The following is a 20,672-nucleotide window of genomic DNA, read 5'->3' on the forward strand; positions in this document are numbered from 1 at the left end:
CCCTAAGAGGCAGCATAGGATGGCCATGGTTTGCAGTGAATGGCCTATCATGTTGCAGAGTGCCAGGCATATTAGCTGTACACCAGACACAGCAGTGGCATCATGGCAAGAGGAGAATTTAAATGGAGCTCTGTAAAGGATCCATCCTACATCCTGTTCTTTGTGTGTGCAAGATGCAGGATTGCAGCCCAACGCTGAAATTCTAAACACTGTCTACTTAAAATCTAATTGATTTCAATGGTTTGTGTACAAGTTTGCTGCCTTACACAGCCACCATGATCATTTTTGAAGGGGAAAAAAACTTTTGAAACTGCACCTTTTTTCACTTATTACTACTTTCCTTTACATGTTTCATGACGAGTTGATTCCCCACCACCACCAATTTTAGACATACAGATGTTTTTATAGTGGAATCTTTATCCAACATTGTGCTAAGTGGGTAAAAGCTCTCTTTTACCTGCTGTAAACTTATATCACCAGGTCTCTAAACGGCACAGTTATTTATTGTAGATCTCATCCATCCACTGAGCAGTTAACCTTTTACCGCACCATCTACTATGATGAATGAATGGCTAGTGCAAAGTGATTTTGTTTTTATACCAGTAGATGAATCAATCCACCCTTGAGATATTGTGTATGGCTTGGTGAGTGGGCATATTGTGTGTGTGTGTGTGTGTGTGTGTGTGTGTGTGTGTGTGCGCACACACACACATATGCATGGGGAAATAGAGAAAGACTAAGCTATTTAACATCCTGAACCATTTGAGCCACCCTAAAGAGATTCTTCAATAATTATTAACTTAATTCAGTATTGTTAAAGACTTCCCATTTCACTTTTCTACAATCCTGGTTTGCACTAGCCATAGGTTTTAAGATGACCGTTCTGCAGTGATTAATCATTGTAACTTCAGCAAGTTCACAGCATATCCTCTAAAATTATACTGACATATGATGGGATAGTACAGAAGTTTTAAAAACCTGCACTCTCTAAAGTAGTTTAGTCCCCTTCCCTTGTCATCAATTCTATTCCTCTCCACCTTGCAACACTCACCTCTCAGCTGAGTGGCACAGACTCCAAGGCTACTGATAAGTAGCTGCAAAGGAAGTTGAATGCAGGAATTTCTCAGACTCTGGTAATAGACAATCCTTTAAAATTAGCTTGGAATGCAATGAATTTTTTAAAAACTAATTTGTGCACCTTGCAACCCAATGCTCTTCTGTGGTTAATCTATTTCAGACCATTTTTCAAAAAGCTCACAGCTGTATACACTCTGAAATGTAACAAAAATTGCAAACAAGACAAAAATATTAAGCTTCTTTCAGTTTAATTCAACAGCCCTTATTGCAAGTTCACCTTCACTCTTTCAGTCAGCATATTTCTTGGATTCATGTTGTCCTTTCCCCCCAAGATTCAAAAGGGCTCATTCGTTCATTCAAAAGCTAAAGGCAGGATTCACCCTCACTTTATCATCACAGCAACCCTGAGAAGTAGGTCAGGCAGACATATAGTAGTTAGCATGGCCCACAGGCTAACATGAGCAATGCAAACCTGCCACACCACTGTGGTAAGTGTGCCGTGAAGTCGATTTCAACTTTTGGTGCCCACAGAGCCCTGTGGTTTTCTTTTGGTAGAATTCTTTTGGTGTTTCCCATAGTCTGGGAAACATACCAGCAGGGATTTGAACCAGCAACCTCTTGCTCTCTAGGCAAGTAACTTCCCCACTCTGCCATTAGGTAACTGATATATCTTTATTAGGGCCAACTAAAATGCTGGAAAGCAGTGGTGAGCAAAGTTCTGATTGTGATATTTTACTTGGTCTAATAAAGGTACAATCCTACTGTTGTCACTTTGCTACTATTACTTTATTTAAGCACCAGTGTGCTTTAATGTTTATGGACCTATCTGAATATATGAAGCTGCTTTACACTGAATCAACCTGTTAGTCCATCTAGCACTATAATAAAATGAATGGCTCTCTAGGGCCTCAAGCAGAGGTCTCTCCCAACTGTTTAAACTGGAGGGACTGGGGGCTGAACCTGAGTGTTGTGCCGGTATCTGAGCTCATGTGTTTGGAATGCGTGAAATCGTCTTCACATATTGGCTGTATCCAAAATATGAAACCTCCTCTCCAGGGAGTCCATCTTACTCCGTTCTTTTTTACTGTGGGGCCAAAACAAATACTAATGGCAGGTGCTTGATATCGTAGAAACTTACAATATCTCTATAGACCAGGCCTGCTCAAATTAGGCCCCCCAGCTGTTTTTGGACTACAACTCCCATAATTCTCAGCCACAGCAGCCAATAGCCAGGGATTATGGGAATTGTAGGCCAACATCTGCAGGAGGGCCAAAGTTGAGCAGGCCTGATATAGACGTTGCTGCTTTATTATCTGCTTTGTCGGTGCTGCTGTTTACATTTTTCTGATTGATTTTACTACTGATATTTTAATAATGGCACTTTATGGTTGTTGGACACCTTGGGTATCACTGATGGAAAGGCAGGATATACATATCTTTTAATTAAATAAAACTGGACCTTCTGCATCCCAAGCATGTGTTCTCACACTGCACTGTGACCCTTTCCCTCAGAGTGCTGGACCAGGATGACCTAGGTTCAAATCACTGCTCAGCCACAGAGCTTACTGAGTGATCATACCAGTTACTGGTTTACAAGCCCTGCAGCATAACATGAGTGCTGCAGAGCTGCCTGCATTGCTGTGGGGCTCTAAATCACCTGAGGTACAATAGGGCAGCTGACTCTTGCACAATTGCATGTTGTACATTTCATCTATTATTTCCAATTGAAGTAGAGTGCAGTGTGCTATTGCACGAGTCAGCAGTACAAGTACTGCCCTCTTGCGCAGCATGCATCGCCGGGTTATTTAGAGCCCTGCAGTGGTGTGGACGTCACCTTAAGTGGCACAGTGGGAAAATGCTTGACTAACAAGCTGTTTACATTTGTTGCCGGTTTGAATCCCCGCTGGTACTATATCGGGCTGCAGTGACATACGTAGGAAGATGCTGAAAAGTATCATTTCATACTGTGTGGGAGGAGGCAATGGTAAACCCCTCCTGTATTCTATCAAGAAAACCACATGGCTCTGTGGTTGCCAGGAGTCGACACCAACTCGACAGCACAACCTTTCCTTTCCAATAAAGATATAAATGGTTACTATATGAATAAATGCCATTTGTTTGCTACTTTATGTAAGATTAGTAAGATAACATAATCAATTTATTTATTTACATTTATATCCCGCTCTTCCTCCAAGGAGCCCAGAGTGGTGTACTACATACTTGAGTTTCTCCTCACAACAACCCTGTGAAGTAGGTTAGGCTGAGAGAGAAGGGACTGGCCCAGAGTCACCCAGCTAGTATCATCACTGAATGGGGATTTGAACTTGGGTCCCCCCGGTCCTAGACCAGCACTCTAACCACTACACCACGCTGGCTCCTTGAAATACAATCAATGAAACACAAACCAAAATGAACATATAAAACTAACAAACAAGAAAACCCACCACACACACAAATACACAATGCACACAGATAATGGTATTTGGTATTCAAGATGTGGAATCAGTTCATTTCAAAACTAGATGCACATATGTAAAATACAAATGTGTAGTGAGGGCAAACTTTCTCTTGCTTATACGGTTTGTAAATATTAAATTAGCAAAAGCTGGAAGAAGTCAACAGAATTAGAAATGTCCATTATTTGTTTTCCGTGAACTATTTCACCCTTCCTAAAGCATCTGGGACTGACTGCTACTGGAGATCAGCCCAAAACATATTTTCTGATGAGCAAATGTTGTTCATTTGCCCATGCAATGAAATGCTGAGAGCTGGTGCGGCATCGTAGTGAATACCCTATGCTAATAATTGGGAACTCCCCAGTTAAGAAAGTTCACATATTTACCGGTGTATCATCACAGGTAAATTTGGACTAATTTAGTGATGTAACTGCATATGTGAAACAACCCAGAACCTATTACAGAACCCGGATTGTATTGCTTGCTTAACAAAATTTAGATTTGTCAGTCAACGGATCCCTTAGAAGGTACAACAAATCCTTTAACTACAACACAAGAATAGACACTGTTGCTTCATGACTATCAATGTGCCTTAAATTTGTGATGACCACCTTATACAAGTCTCGATCAGCTTGCTGTATATGTTCAGTCCATCTTCAGCTTCCCATGGAGCTAGAGAGAAAGTATGCCCATTGTGGCAAAAAAATAAATTGCACGAATATAACCAACTACATCAACATAACCCAATGTGCAGCTCCCATGATACACCAATAAATGATACTACCAGGACTGCTCAGTGCAGCCCTGCCAAAGAATTTGAGCGCTGGTATGGCATAGTGGCTAAGAGACAACAATGAGTCAGGAAGTCCCTGGTTCAAATCTCAATTTTGCCATAAACACAAGGCAAGCCAACTCAGCCCCCATCCGCAATGTGGAGATAATAATAATACTTCCCTACCTTATGTGAAACACTCTGAAACTCTCAGCAGTATTACAAAACCTCTAATAATACGTTATATTCATTGCTTTGCACTGTGCCCAAATATTGTGATATGCACATTATTTAAAGCCAGTGTCACATGAATGTACATGTAGTGCTTTGGACACTGGATATGACATTATTATAAAAATGTACACTTACAAAATGTTGTTCAGTATATCCCTGTGTACAGTGAGCAGCAGCAACAAATATTTATATACTGCTTTTCAACAGAAGTTTCCAAAGTGGTTTACATAGAAAATAATAAATAAATAAGATGGACCCCTGTCCCCAACACAGAATAGACACCAGCAACAGTCACTGGAGGTACTGTGCTGGGGGTGGATAAGGCCAGTTATTCTCCCCCTACTAAATAAAGAGAATCACCACATTAAAAAGGTGCCTCATTGCCCAGTTAGCGGGGACAAAGCCTAAATCAACCCTAAGAACTAAGCAAGTGCCTCCTTCATCATGAACCCCGCCACTCACTGAGATCATCAGGAGAGGATTGGTCAGGGTTACCACTTATTCATTTGGTGATAACTCAGAACCGGGCCTTCTTTATGGCTGCCCCTGGAATTTAGAATGTGCTCCCTGTCAGAGTAAGAGCTTCCCCATCTCTGGCTCTCAAGACACAGCTGTTTCTTCAGGCTCTCTCTTTAAATTTTCCAACTTTATGTAAACTGCCTAGAGAGGTAAACTATTTGCATGCCACCAACAGCATGGCCATGTTAGTCCCCGGGAAAAAGCTACAAAATAGGAATGTGCTGCCATGTGCATCAATTTCATGTAGAGTAGCTGTATGAAAGATACACGGAACTTTGAGACAGAAGCGGGGAAAGTAACATGAGGGAAAGTGAGAGGGATGGGATTAGAAATGCACATATTTTCCGTTCTTTGCTTGATAAAAGGTCTTTGTCACACTATTGGCAGTTTATTCACATTCTGGTTGATGGCTTAGAAGCTAAGGACCGAATGTTGGAGTGGGGCTAGGCAGTGTGCTTCCACCCCTTCTACTCCCAAATACTGAATGTCTGAATAGTGTTTAAGTGAGGCACACTTAAATGAGACACTTTATTATTTTTATTATTATTACATTTATATCCCGCTCTTCCTCCAAAGAGCCCAGAGCGGTGTACTACATACTTGAGTTTCTCTTTCACAACAACCCTGTGAAGTAGGTTAGGCTGAGAGAGAAGTGACTGGCCCAGAGTCACCCAGCTAGTTTTATGGCTGAATGGGGATTTGAACTCGGGTCTCCCCGGTCCTAGTCCAGCACTCTAACTACTACACCTACTCAGATCCAGTGACCCATTCTTCCCAAAATCCTAGATTGTAACACAAGCAGGACTGTGCATACAGGGCTGGGAGAGGTGCATGGCTGGATGCTCTGACAATGTAAGACAACGTAAGGGTATTTTTGAAATGAATACTCTGGCTGTAGTGTAGTTGGAAACTGGGCCATAGCTCAATGGCAGAACACACGTCTTACCCGAGGACTCCAGTTCAGTCTTTGACACCTCCAGACAGGTCTGGGTAAGACCTTGTCTGAAACCCTGGAGAATGGCTGCTAGACAATGCAGACAATACTGACCTGGACTGACAAGGTCTGGTTCAGTATAAGTCAGCTTCATAGGTTTATATGTTCACAGCATGTGTGGAGAACAGTGGCAGCCAGGCACTAAGGTGACATGTGTGAAGGGAACAGGCCTCCAAACGATTTGCCCCATGCTTGGAGCAAGAATAATTCTGTATACATGGTTAATGCTATTTATTTTAACCCTGACTGAGTACATTCCCATAGGCACTGCAACTAGAAAGCAAATTTATGAACTTTTAAAATAAAATTTTATATGTATACATATAGCTCCTTGTCAGGTACAAATAGGTAATGAAATAATCAATACTTACAAATACACAAGAAAACCAACCCTGGCACCCAGAAATCACTGGTAAGTTTCTTTTGGATTCATGAAACTGACCTGAAAAAACACACATAGGAGGGGGGGAAAGGGGGGGGAGTTAAACCTATAAAATATTCTCAAAATTGCCATTTCTGAAATACTGTTAACGCTAGTTAAAAACATTTCAGACCATAAACCATGTTCCAGAAAGCTCACTTTCCCATTTAATAAGTTAACAGAAGTTTTCTTTTCCCCAGAAAGCCAACATGAGGTGTCATTGTTCTGTTTTGCACAGCAACCCTGTCCATTGCTGACTTCTAAAAACTGTCATAGATGGAAGCATGAGACAGTACTGCAAACCTATCTTTTAAAGTACAATAAAGTATTCTGAGACGTCTTTAAAATGTCAGTTTTGTGTTATGCAGGCTAAAGATGGTTAATATAAAACATTTAGCTGTGCTTATTCAAGATTAAACACAAATTTAATGCCAGAGAACCACCAAATGATGCTTTCATTCTGCCCAAGTTTAAAGTTCTATATAGAATGTCAGTGGGACCAAATCCAAGTTATTTGGTCTATCTGGCTTGTGGATTGGGCTAAAGATTAGTCTAGTACAATGCAGTCAGTATTAGGCATTATTCACTTTAACCTTTCTTCCCCCTTTCCTTCCTAAATGCCCCTCAGTACTGGCTGGAAAGGTAACAGATGCAACTCCAAGCCACAGTGGTTGCCCTTATAACATTCTTTTGCTAGCACAATGAGTCACTTTATGCCTCTAAATATCCCTGGTTTCCTTTCTCCAGAACCCCCGTGTGTTAGAAGGTAGTTCGGCGGGAGTTTATTTTTATTGTTTGGTCTGCGCGCAGCTGTTTTAGTTCTAGAGAAAACAAAAGGCACATTGTTGCAAAGCCCTTGTTTTCTTTCCAGAATATGGGCATGGATACCAGTAACACTACCCTGAAAAGAGAAATGAATACAAAGCACTAGCTTGGATCTAAAACCTGTACTACTCCCACTGAATCATTAGCACTGATAAATTTGAAAGACGAAACTGACTGCACACACAAGTTAGTCTCCTGCTAACTTGGCAAAGAGGCACCTTTCAAAGTGGTGATTCTCATTGAGCAGGGGGAGAGCAACAGACTCTATTAAGCTCCAGCACAACATTCGTACAGCAGCTGTTGCTGACAGAGATGTGCACAAATTGATTTTTAAAAAATTTGATTTGTGCCCAAATCAAAGTGCCCGTGATTTGTTTTGTATCCAAATCCATCCCCCTGAATCACCCTAGATTCTATTTGAATTTGATTTGGATCAATTTGGACCACTTATAAGGTCCTAGGGGCACCAAATGCGGGTGGTGTGTAGGTCCCCTATGGGTGCCACCTACCACCCAAATTTCAAGGCAGTGGGGCACTTGGTTAATTTTTAACGATTTTGTTTAGTTTTGACTGATTTTGTATATTTCCACCATAAGAAATAATGGGGATTCAAAGTCACTCTATCCTAAACCTAACATGGATTCCCAGCTTTAATAAAAAAATGAAAAAAAAAAAAAAAGCTAAGCTCTAGCCCTTGTAAAAGTGGAATTATGGAGCAAAATGTACAGTCATTATTTTTCAAGTGTTTAGGTTCTTTGGTGTATAACAACTTTTCCTCATAATGAATCCCTATGAGGATTCATTGCACACCTTCATTTCTTCTGTCACTGGACAGTGCCAACTGTCATGCGTCAACTACAACCCCCACCCCCCACCTGCAAGGCAGTGGGGTACTCAGTTTATTGTTTAGGAATATTGTTTAGATTCTTTGGTGTGAAGTAATAAATTCTGCAAGGGCTAAAGCTTAGCTTTCTGTTTTTTTAATGAAAGCTGCGAATCTGGGGAAAATAATAGGAGGAATCTGAATCTCGAAGCAATTCTAATTGAATCTGGCACAATTCGATTTGGACCCGTACCTAGCTAATGCACCACAGGGGTGATTTGTTCTGTCTCCAAATCGCCCAAGTCAGCTAGATTCAGGTACAAATCCATTTGTACCTGAAGCAATTTGCACATCCGTTGCTGGTATCTGCATTTTGTTTCTTTTTAGACTGTGAACCCTTTGAGGAAAGGGAACCATCTTATTTTTCTTTTTCTGTGTAAAAGAAATGTGTTGAAATATTTTCATTAAAAGCACTATATAAATGATAGCCATAAGTATAAATACCAGTAGTCAGTTTGAAAAACCACAAATTTGCAATCATGAAGATTTCCAGCACAAAGGTTTTCACAACTTCAATTTTTCATTTGTTATGACCAAACGAGCTATCTAATTTTAGTACTCAGGCTAAAGTGAGGGATGCACTGCGACAATACACATTTGTTCTTCAGTTTTGCACTGTTTTAACTGTACTGTTTTATCAATACATCATACAATGCTTTGAGTTTCCAGTTTCGTCAGAATACAGATGCATGTTGACACAGTGGGTTAGTTCAGATGTCACACTAGCTCCTGCTAAATGACTGTAGTTGATTCAAGGCAACATTCCTGCTCCTTGGGAACACATGCTGTCCCGTCCGCTGCCCACATTAGCCTTGGAAGATTTGCGATTAGAAACAAACCAATATTGGTGGTGAGGTTCAAACTAACCAATCTTGGGTTTATACTAACCGAACTTCCTTTAACTTCCTTCCTGACCAAACTTCCTTGTTGTAAACTGCCCAGAGACATGAGTTTTGGGCGGTATACAAATAGGTTAAATAAAAATAAATCAATACAAAAATAAATTGAGATCTGGACTCAAGGTATGAAAATTTGAGATCTGAGATTTCAGATCTCAGTTTATTTCAAGTAAGCTGGTTAGCACAAAGAAAAACTGGTCAGTTTTGGGCATCACAACATTTTGTTATATTCTTTATTCTTGTAAATATTGCTTTATTTCAATCAGAAATAGAATTCTTTTGAGGCACAGGGGAGAGGGAAGCACATGCTCCCAAAGCTTGGGGACATTGCATGTAACCAAGATTTAACTGTAGATCCATATGATGTTTGAAATGCCCCAGTAAGTGAAGAAGCTTTTCACCTAGCATTTAAGCAGATCTGTCACTTCATATCTTTAGGATTTATTTCTCTAAAGATCTGCTGAGATCTAAAGATGCTAAATATTTACCAACAAATAAATGTGCATTCTTTATTGTAGATAAATACATTGATAGTTGTGTAAAGTGAGATGACTATCTTTTCTCTAGGTTTTGTACAGGTGACAGCTAAAGAGATTTCCTTAATGGGAATCAGTGGCTAGAAAATGCTTAAGTGAGCAATAATATTTATTTATTTATTTATTGATTGATTGATTGATTGATTGATTGATTGATTGATTGATTACACTTATATACCACCCCAAACTCATGTCTCTGGGCGGTTCACAATGATAAAACAGTTAAAAACTAACAATTAAAGATCAATCACAGAATTAACAACCTGAAAAAGCTTGAATAAAAAGATGGGTTTTAAAATATTGTTTTAAAATGGTCAGAGATGGGGAGGATCGTATCTCAATAGGGAGTGCATTCCATAGTCCCGGGGCAGCAACTGAGAAGACTCATCTCCGTGTGGCCACCAGACGAACTGGAGGCAACTGGAGATGGACCTCCACAGACGACCGCAATGGACAGTGGGGCTCATAATGAAGATGACGTTCTCTCAAATAACCAGGGCCTAAGCCATTTAGGGCTTTATAAGTTATAACTAGCACTTTGAATTTTTTCCAGAAACCTATAGGCAGCCAGTGTAACTCCATCAGCAGAGGTGTAATGTGGTCTCTCTGAGATGACCCAGAAACCAGCCTGGCTGCCGCATTCTATACCAACGGAAATTTCCGGACTACATACAAAGGCAGCCCCACGTAGAGCACATTACAAAAGTCAAGTCTGGAGGTTACCAACAAAGAGAAATGGGCGCAGCTGGCATTCAGCCGAAGCGGATAGAAAGCACCCCTGGCCACCGCCTCAACCTGAGAAACCAGGGAGAAGTGTGAATCCAGAAGTACTCCCAGATTGAGAACCTGTTCCTTTTGGGGAAGTGTGACCCCATCTAGAACAGACAGATCAAGATCGTCTCTGGAGTTCTGACCCCGCACAATAAGTACCTCAGTCTTTTCTGGATTCAGCTTCAGTTTATTCTCCCTCATCCAGCCCATTACTGCTTCCAGGCAGGCATTTAGGGAGGATATGCCAGCTCCTGAAGCAGTTGATATGGAGAAGTAGATCTGGGTGTCATCAGCGTACTGGTAACACACAGCTCCAAATCCACTCTCCCAGCGGTTTCATGTAGATGTTAAAAAGCATTGGAGAAAGTACGGAGTCTTGAGGGACACCATACTTAAGCTCAGATCTCGAAGAGCAACAATCTCCAATCAACACCATCTGGAATCTGTCTGAGAGGTAGGAGCGGAACCACTGTAAAACAGTGTCTCCTACCCCTAACACTCTCAGATGTTCCAGAAGGATACTATGGTTGGTAGTATTGAAAGCCGCCGAGAGATCCAAAAGGACCAACAGTCACACTTCCTCTGTCAATTCCCAATTGGGATCATCTATCAAGCCGACCAAGCCAGTCTCCACCCCATAGCCCTCCCGAAAACCAGTTTGAAATGGGTCTAGATAATCAGTTTCCTCCAAGATTGCCTGGAGCTGAGGGGCCACCACCCTCTCAATTACCTTGCCCAGCCATGGGAGGTTGGAAACAGGCCTATAGTTGCTCAACTCTGAGGGATCTAATGCAGGCTTCTTTAGAAGAGGTCTAACAATCGCCTCCTTAAAACAAGGAGGCATCCTGCCCTCCCTCAGAGAAGCATTTATGATTTCCACCAGGCCACCTACAACAGTCTCCCTGCTAGACAGAACAAGCCATGTTGGACAAGGGTCAAGAGAACAAGTGGTAGGCCTCACCGCTCCAAGCAGCTGGTCCACATCCTCAGGAGTCACAAACTGAAACTGATTCTGTCGAATCGCATATGAGTTGTTGTACACCTCCAGTTCAGACATCAAATTAATTGTGGCGTCTCCATTTAAGTCGGCCCGAATCCAAGAGATTTTATCTGCGAAAAATTCTTTAAACACATCGCAGCGGGTAACTGAGGACTCCAAATTCTGGTTCAAGGGAGGGGAGCAGATACTAATCCCCTCACAACCCTGAAAAACTTCACTGGACATGAACTCGCAGAGGCAATATGGGCAGAAAAGAACCACTTCTTTGCTGTACGTATTGCCTGAGCATAGATCTTTAAATATGCTCTATGTCATAATCTGTCAGATTTGAGTAGAGTCTTTCTCCACTTGCACTCCAGTCACCTACCTTGCCGCTTCAGCCTTGTAGATCTTCTGTATACGAAGGGGCCAGTTTTGAAGCGGGTCGGAGGGAAAGCTTAGGAGCAACTATGTCTACTCCCCTGGTGAGCAAGTTGTTCCAATTCTCAACCAGGGCATCAACAGGATCACTGGCGAAGCCAACATTAAATCCCTCCAAGGCTTCTTGGAATCCTACCAGATCCAATAACCTCTTCGGGCGGACCATTCTAATAGGCCCCTCACCTCTGCGGAGATGGGAAGTGATCGTAAGTCCAACCTTAACCAGATGGTGGTCCGTCCATGACAATGGGGAAATCACAGGAGTCCCCACCCACAGAACACCACTCTGATCAGAGTAAAAGACCAAATCAAGCATGTGACCTGCAGTGTGCATCAGTCCAGAGACTGCTTGGGATAGGCCCATAGTTGTCATGGCCACTATGAACTCCTGAGCTGCCCCGGACAAATTGGTCCCGAAATGAACACTGAGGTCCCCAGCACCAAAAGTCTGTGAGACTCCAATGCAAGTTCTGCGACCAAGTCTGTGAGCTCAGTAAGGGATTCCGTTGGGCAGCAGGGCAATCGGTACACCAACAGAAGTCCCAATCTATCCCTAGTCCCCAAACATAGGTACACACATTCAATATGGTCAGATACCTCAACAGAGACCCTGGTAAGGGAGATGTTATCATAGACCACAGCCACTCCACATCCCCACCCACGTCCCCTCACTTGTTCCTCTGCAGACTATCCTGGAGGGAGAAGCTAGGCCCAAACTGGGCCACTAGCCTCCCCCAACCAAGTCTCAGTAATACACACCAGGTCGGCCCCTTCATCCATAATCAAATCATGAGTTCAGATTTATTTTGGACCGACTTGGCATTGTAGAGAAGCAGGATAAGGTTATGTGGGTTGTTGGCAGTGCTCCCCGAGGTCAGAGAGCTGGCAGGACAGCCAGAAGGGGGGACAGCAATTAAATTTCTGGCCACCCTTCCCTGGAACAGCCTGCTGACCTGACAATGTTACTCCTTCTATTCCCCACCACCACTAGGATAGCTGCCCCACATTCAAAGGCGTCCCCTGTCTCCCCATCTCCAGATGAACCCACACATATTACAGCAATTTCAGGCCAGTTCTAAAAACAGCTAAACTAACTAAACAGAAGCTCTACTGTTGAGTAGCTCCTCCCTAATCTAATAATTAAACAGAGGGTCTGGCCCTCGCCCTCATGGCCCCCCGAAGTGGCTCCCCCTTTGGTGCCGTCCCTTCGGTGGCGGGTCTGCCGCCACTGGCAGCAAGCCTATATAGTCCTGGGCAGCCGCAGCTCCAACAGATGGAACACAGAAACGAAAACTGCCCAGTCACCTTTGGCCCCAGTCCTGCAAGGACTTACCAACACAGATAGTCCTGGGGGGAGCAGATGGCAAACGAAGGGGGGAGCAGAAGAGGAGGCAGCCAGGCAGGGTGTGACCCCAGCCTCTCACTCTGGGGTCTGCCAAGGCCAGATGATGTCTTTCCTCTCCCCTCCACCGACAGGCTTCTCCTGGGGACTACTAAGGACTAGGTACCTCATATGTTTGGGTGAGGACTGGAGAGAAGTGGTTTGGAAGCCTGAATATAGCCAGTGAAAGAGAATGGGGTTTTGCATCCAATTGGCAAGAAATAGTAGTGAGTTCCAAGGGCACACTCTCTGCTTTTAACAGAACTTATGCTGTTTTAACACCTAACTGTTTCTATATAGGGCCACCTAAAATGACACCTTAAGTGTTGCAGCAGGGAAATGCTTGACTAACAAGCAGTATTCTACCAAAGAAAACCACAGGGCTCTGTGGGCGCCAGGAGTCAAAATTGACTTGATGGCACACTTTACCTTTAAATGGTCCAACAGGGAAGTAACATGCCTAGGGAGCAAAAGATTGCTGGTTCAAATCCCCACTGGTATACTTCCCAGACAATGGGAAACATGTATATTGGGCAGCAGTGATATAGGAAGATGCCGAAAGGCATCATCTCATACTGCATGGGAGATGGCAATGGTAAACCTCTCCTGTATTCTACCAAAGAAAACCACAGGGCTCTGTGGGCACCAGGAATTGACACCAACCCAACAGCACAACTTTACTTTTACTTTATTTCTATATAGGTGCTTGCCTGCTCTCTCAGGCTCAACCTGTACCTCTGTCAATAAGCAGATATTACAAAACTTCTTCTCACAAGTGAACTGATTCCGTAAAAAGCTGCCCTAAGGCTTCCACCAAGGGAAATGAATGGCACAGAATACATGCTTACATTTTCAAGCATTCCTGACAGGACAGACTACTGGATCTTGATCATTCAACTTGCTCAACATCATATGATTAATCCCAAAATTATGTAAAAGAACTCTAGCTCTTTTCCTTGTCTAGTTTTAGAGAATAACACAGGGATAGGCAACATGCAACCCTCCAGATGCTGTGGAACTACAACTCCCATCATCCGCAGCTATCATAAATTGTGGTTGGGGTGATGGGAGTTGCAATCCAGCAACATCTGGCGAGTCACACATTGCCTATCCCTGGTATAAAACAAACAGTTCAATATTTAATGCTCAGAACTTCCCCATTCCAAATCTTATCTGGTGGCTAATCAGTAGTATTTACATAGGGCATCACGTATCTAATATCTCCTATTATTCTTCACTGCCACTGAAACATTCCTACATCGAATTTACCCAATACCAAAAAGGTGTAACATCAAGAAGATAAGACATCTTCTTACTGTGGAATACTGTTTTTGATTTCATCTCTACTTCATGTCAGTCTTATCTCCCCTTTCCATCCCAGTTGTTTACATTCAGTTGCATTCATCTATACTATAGCAGGATTGACATCTTTTATTTTCTTGTCCTGGTGCTGTAAATGCAGCCTGCCAAACAAATTCGGCAGCTATACCTTTTCCTGAAACAGAGATAAGAGACAGGGCCAAGCTTAAAAGTGTGGTTAAAAGGTACAGGAGCAGAAGCAGGAAAAGATATGGCAACCCTCGCTATAACCCAATACAGAGTCAATAAACCTCATTTGCATTTATCAATGCAATGCTATAATATATGTCTGAAACCAGCCCTGAATCTCATTATCAGATGATTTATGCCATTACTGTGCTTTAGAGACACCAATTAAACAAGGACAGCAGTTCGTAAGGTCACAGCTAATTAATCTGAAAAAGTATAAATACACTTTAATGCACACCACCTCATGTAGAGAATTTAGGAACAAAGCATCAACACTTTATAATGGGTTACACAATTAAGCATGAAGGTTAAACACACATACACACACGCTAACTGCAACACAGCCTCTGTGTTCAGCTAATATATATTTTTATTATATACAATCCTTTTAAAAAGAAATTGGGGAGGGGGGAGTTCAGGCCAACAAAAGAACAGTGCTGGAAAGATTTGCATCTGAAAGCTTTGATGCTTAGGGCAACAATGCAAGTAAGTGAGAAGACAGAAAAGGAGTAACCATGTCCAGTGATCCTGAGCAAATTAAGGCCTCTCGTTGTTCAGATAACACCTCAGAACTGGGAATCAGCTGCAGGCTGCACCATTAAAAAGGCAGGCAGGCAGAGAGAGAAACAAACAAACAGCTTGGCCTATTCAACAGAGTTTCACTTGAGCAAGGTCATTATATTATTAGAGACCCATTTATGCATCAAATCCTTTCCTCCTCTAACACATACACCTTACTTCCTGCTTTATCTGTACCCTACTGGAATCAGTCTCTTTTCTCCCTCCATCAACACACAAACATATATCCTCATCTTGTCCGTATAATGTAGATGTAACCTCCCTGCGGAGGACTTCCCATGGTGTGAGGGCAGGTAACATCACATGCAGTTATGATCTGAAGAACCCACTGGCTAACAGACCAATTAAAATCTAACACACTGTTTACAAAAACAAATAGAAGTTAACCTACACCAGTTGAGCCACAGCAATTAAAAGCCACCCCAAATAAAAAATGTGCTCTTATAGAGCTTCCAAAACAAACCCCTATGGCCTGGAGCAATTGATGAGTCTCCCATAAAAGGCAACAGCCACATTCCTATACACCTGTGCTGTGAGCAAGTAGTACCCAAAATGGTATCGTCACAAGGGCACCGTTCATTGTAAAGGGTCGTGAACATGAAGAAGCAGACAGCCTCTGAGGTATATGGTGCCTCAGCCCTGGTTTATAACTGGTTCAGTATATATCCACCCTACTGCCACAGGTCCATTAAGAAAAAATGTCACAGGCAGGCAGTGAATGTTGTTGTCCCATTCTGTGATTTATTGCCATCTTTTTGTTCTTGCTGTTGACAGAGAGAAAAAGGAAAGGAGTATGAATGAAGCCTCTATATGATCAGTCATCAGTATGGAGCACCTAGGTCATTTAATACATGACACAAATGCATAAGGGAAGTATCAGTGGGTCCACTCACCAATAATTAGGCCTTTACAAAACCAGCACCTCTTGAATTATGGCTGGTAGATATCAAGGACCCAGTAGGAATACTTAAAAGCTAGCGTAATATATTCAGGGTAACCTAGTCCTGCAGGAGGGCTGGTGCTACTAGGGGTGTGCACAAAACCGGCTGGTGCAGTTCAATTCGAGTACGAACCGGACCAGGACTGGGCCAGTTTAGTTTCCCCCCCAATTAAAACCATCCCCAAGTTCATTTGGGGGGGGGTGCAAGCCATTTTGAGGTGTGTGTGTTTTTAAATAGTACTTACCCCCTCGGGGGGGCTTCTTCGAGGCCACCACAGGGGGGGGTCTACAGAGGGGCCCCCCCGGCCTTCCTTATGCCAGAAATCGCCCGGTTCGTGCATTCTTCAGCACATTCTGGGCCTTTCCCCTTCATGGTGGCCATTTTGGAGGCTGTCACGCATGCACAACGGGCCTCTGCATGGCCTGTGTCATTAGTTGGCCATGCAGGGGCCCATTGCACATGCACAGCAGCCTCCAAAGTGGCCGCTGTGATGGGGGAAGGGCACGGAACAGGCCAAAGAATGTCCGAACTGGGTGGTTTTTGGCATAATGCATTTCTATGTCCTTCACAGCACCTAGCATGTTCTCACAGCCTAACAGTAGTAGTGCTAAATCAAGCGATGTAATCTAAACAGATTTTTAGCCCAATTCGTTTAAAAGGCACAATAAGAAAAAGTCAAATGTAGTCAACTAAAAAGCCAATTCAGCAATGTACAGCAGTCCATCACTGCAAGTAATCTATAAGCAGCAGCCAAAGCAGCCATTTTTTTATAGCCCGGTGCAGAAAATTGCACAAGATGGTTGTCTGTCACTGTGTTCTACTTCCTGGTTTTCTCATGCACCTCATTAACCTCATCTGTAGTAATTATTTTCCACACATGAGTACATCTTCCTACTCCCAAGTACATTGGATGCCCCCCAACTTTTTCAGGTCACAGAACCCACAATAATTTAATATTTCACTCCAGGGGAGTGCAGCGGTGACCCCCCCCCATCCTGGTCTGAGAATGAGTCACTAGCAAAGAAAAATTAACACTTCAAACCCAAAGTAATGATGATCCATACTTCAACAGCTCAGTTCTCAGCATTTCAGGTGAAAGGACACAGTGACTGACTTGAAGGCAACCTGAGAGATGGTCAAGTGCATTCTACAGGCCAGTCACTCGCAATCATCACTTTTTTCTTTCTTTCTTTCTTTCTTTCTTTCTTTCTTTCTTGCTAGCCGTCCTGGGCACAGACTTCCTGGCTACACACAATACCAATGTCTTCTGTCCATCTAAGCCAAACATAGATGGCAGCACTTCCCTTTGTGAATGTGGTTGCATATCTGGGGATATGTGTGGCTTCTCGTGTCTCATAGTGCCTACACAGGCCAACCCCTTGCTCAGGAGAACCTCTGCCAGCGAGCCATGGGTGAAACATTATCCTTTACCACAATTCTTTGAGGGCAGGTTCAGAAGAACATTGTCCTGCACACATGAGAACATCAGGTCTGTAGCAAGAATGCAACTGTCCCAATGTCTCTGGTGGATGCACCAATTCGCTCTTGGCACATCCTTTGTGTGAGAGGGAAGTTCATCTGAATCACCACTCTACACATGCTTCAACTAGGTTTGAAGTGCATGTAGAGGGTCGATTCAACTGAAGCATTCCCAAGAGTTGCTCCATGGCTGTACAACTTGAAGGCCTACTTGTCTTTGTTGCAGTCCTCCAGTTTGCTTCCTAAAGTCAACATCTCCAGTCAATGGGTAGGATGTTTTTGCATCACAAAACCACCATATTTTCTTTCTTTCTTTTTTTAATTTTTATTGATTTTTAACAACAACAACAACATCCATAACATACATAACAAACATAATTGGACTTCCCACACACCTCTTTTCGTGAAATAACAGCTATAAACTTTATCTTAAAAAACAACCCGCCACAAATTTAAAACTTAAAGAACAGAGAAAACCATTAGACTACCCAACCTGCATTTCAAACTTCAAAACCCACTGTAAGATCCATATTGAAAAAATAATTCTTTAAATACAACAAGAAAGGTTTCCACTTTTATCCACAAAACCACCATATTTTCAAACCATATTTTCTGGCTTGCTTGGCATGTGTTGCCTGAAGGGACTATGCATTGGAAACCTAACAGCTGCTCATCAATTGCTGGTCAGACCCAGGAATGGAGCTTTTGCTTCAGCTCCTGCACAAACAAGGTCCAGATTAGTCAAAGGGTTGCCGGCTTGACAATCAGTTGTCCCCCGCCATGTGATTTTGTCATTTAACCTTAAATTACTTGTGATGTCCTCAAATCATCATGACACAGAAATAAGAGCGCCCCAAATCTACTGCTCTCACTCCCTGCAGCACTTCATGATCAGCATGAAACACGCCAGCCAGGACTAGCAGACTAAGTTACACTATCAGTCCTGTTAGGTCAAGGTGCTTCTATTGGAACATAGAAAGCTGAGTCAAACCATTTAGAGCAGCACTGTCTGCTCTGACTGGCAGTGGCTCCCCAGAACTTCAGGCAATATTTGGATTCCTCCCTCAAGGTTCATGACGGCTCTCGCTCTCTCCCTCTCCCAGACTGCAGGGGAGGGAGTTTCTACACTCACTGCCTTTCCCAAATAGTAGGCTTTACTGTGGGGTTTTTACAAGGCTTTACTGCAAGTTCGAAGTTGCCCAAAAAAACCAACGCAAAAAGTTGATTTGTTTTCCCCAGATATAAATCAGGCTACACTCTAACGCATGTTGAAAAACCCGAATTATGTGTGAATTGCTCCCGATAGTTTACAGGGACTTTGGGGTAAATTTGGCTGATATGTGAACACACAACTCCATTCCGGAGGAGTTGTGAACTAAACGTTGGGTGTAAACAACTTCCTGCTGGACTAAACTTCTCTTGGTCTGGCCTCTCACCAGAGGATCCCAACCCCACCTCACCACTGGGCAAGTGATAGACTGGTTGTAGACCACCTTTTGTCATTTCTGCTTCTCATGTAACCAGTTATCTCAGAATCTTCATGGGCAGGTGAGTGAGGCTCAGCAGACTATTCAGTGGCACACATCCCACTTCTACAGTACATCATCTTGCTCTCTCCACCTGGAACCAAGCTCCAACACCCACCATTCTAGGCTGTATCCCACTAGGAGAAAAGGGGGAAAGATTAGAGATGGACTGGAGTGGTTGATCCATTGATGCCAGGCTTAGAAGCCAACATGTTGTTGCGATCCTTTTTGTTTCATTCTGCTGGGCAAAATCCAGGGTAAAATCCAGAAGCAGGGTAAAATCCCTGCTTCTGCAAACTCAGGTGCTTCCAAATGCTTTCTTCATTCCAAACATTAGGCTTGACATTGTGGGAGACATTGTTTTCATTTGCAACTATATAGGACCTCAGACTGGTTTTGAAACACTATCATCATCAAGGGAAACAAAACTGAAGTTTCCAAAGAGAAACAGTGTGTTCTTCCCCATCTCAAAGGGCTTAACATGGGCATTGGATAGATACCACCCCACCATAAAAAGCCCATTCATTTTGGGCTAGTTTGCTACCCTGTGTCATATCTTCTTTATATTTATTTCTCTAAGACGTACCCGGGGCTAATTCCATGCACGGCAGCTCTCGCAAGAGTTCATGAGCAGCTGCCAGATAGCCATGGGTATGGGTAAGAACAACCGCTGCCAGGCAGAGAAGTGGCATGCGGACAAGAACATGACAGTGGCGGGTGGCGGAGCCTCTTTCTCTCCAGGCTGCCTGCTGGTGAAAACCGAAGGAAGGCAGCGGCTGGCCAACGGGTGGGAGAAACCAGCAGGCGGGTGGCGGAGAGGGCAGCGCACTCCCTCTCCAGCCCACCTGTGGGCCAAAAGGAAAGACAGCCCAGCCCGTTGGGCAGAAGGCAGCCGGCCAGTGATAGAAACCAGCAGGCAGGTGGTGGAGAGGGCAGCACACTCCCTCTCTGGCCCAAAGGAAAGATGGCTTGGCCCACCAGGAGAAGTGGCAGGGAGGAGAAGTGGTGGGTCAGGCCGGCCAGCAGCCAGAAGAGGCCGGGGTGGGGAGAGAATGAAATGGGGCTGGGGGGGATAACGAGGGGTGCAGATGCTCTGCGCCAGGTCAGCTAGTTTGTATTAATAACAATGGGCCATACTTGTGGGTATATCATGTGCTAGAGTCCAGGTAAGAATTCAACAACAAAAGCATAGCTGAGAATGCAATGGTTTGTCTGTTTACACACCCTTATGCACCTGGGGTGCAAATCCACCCCAAAATCTGGATGAAGGTTAAATAGATATAGAACAATTGGCCTGGATAAAAGTCTTGGACACTCTCCTAATCATTTTCCTATCCTTCAAAATCAGAGATCTTCATTCCCCCTCCCCCATTTCATTAAAAAACAAACCACTGGCCTAATAACTAAGAGT

The 20,672-nt window shown here is 43.3% G+C and overlaps 1 protein-coding gene across 12 annotated transcripts in view; it reads right to left on the reverse strand.

Moving 5' to 3' along the window:
• Window positions 1–20,672, reverse strand: part of SOX6 (SRY-box transcription factor 6) — a 676,724-nt gene that overhangs the window by 563,749 nt on the left and 92,303 nt on the right. For 8 of the 12 annotated variants that reach the window (XM_053252042.1, XM_053251996.1, XM_053251998.1 and 5 more), the window contains exon 2: window positions 6,424–6,494. The exons of 2 other annotated variants lie outside the window; for them this stretch is intronic. The gene's annotated coding sequence lies outside the window, so the exon portion shown is untranslated. Of the gene's footprint in view, window positions 1–1,051; window positions 1,126–6,423; window positions 6,495–14,504; window positions 14,684–20,672 lie in introns of those variants that run through there. 2 more of the 12 variants (XM_053251973.1, XM_053252015.1) reach the window with 2 other exon arrangements.

Source organism: Hemicordylus capensis, chromosome 1, assembly GCF_027244095.1.
Source record: "Hemicordylus capensis ecotype Gifberg chromosome 1, rHemCap1.1.pri, whole genome shotgun sequence".
Classification (NCBI taxonomy): domain Eukaryota; kingdom Metazoa; phylum Chordata; class Lepidosauria; order Squamata; family Cordylidae; genus Hemicordylus; species Hemicordylus capensis.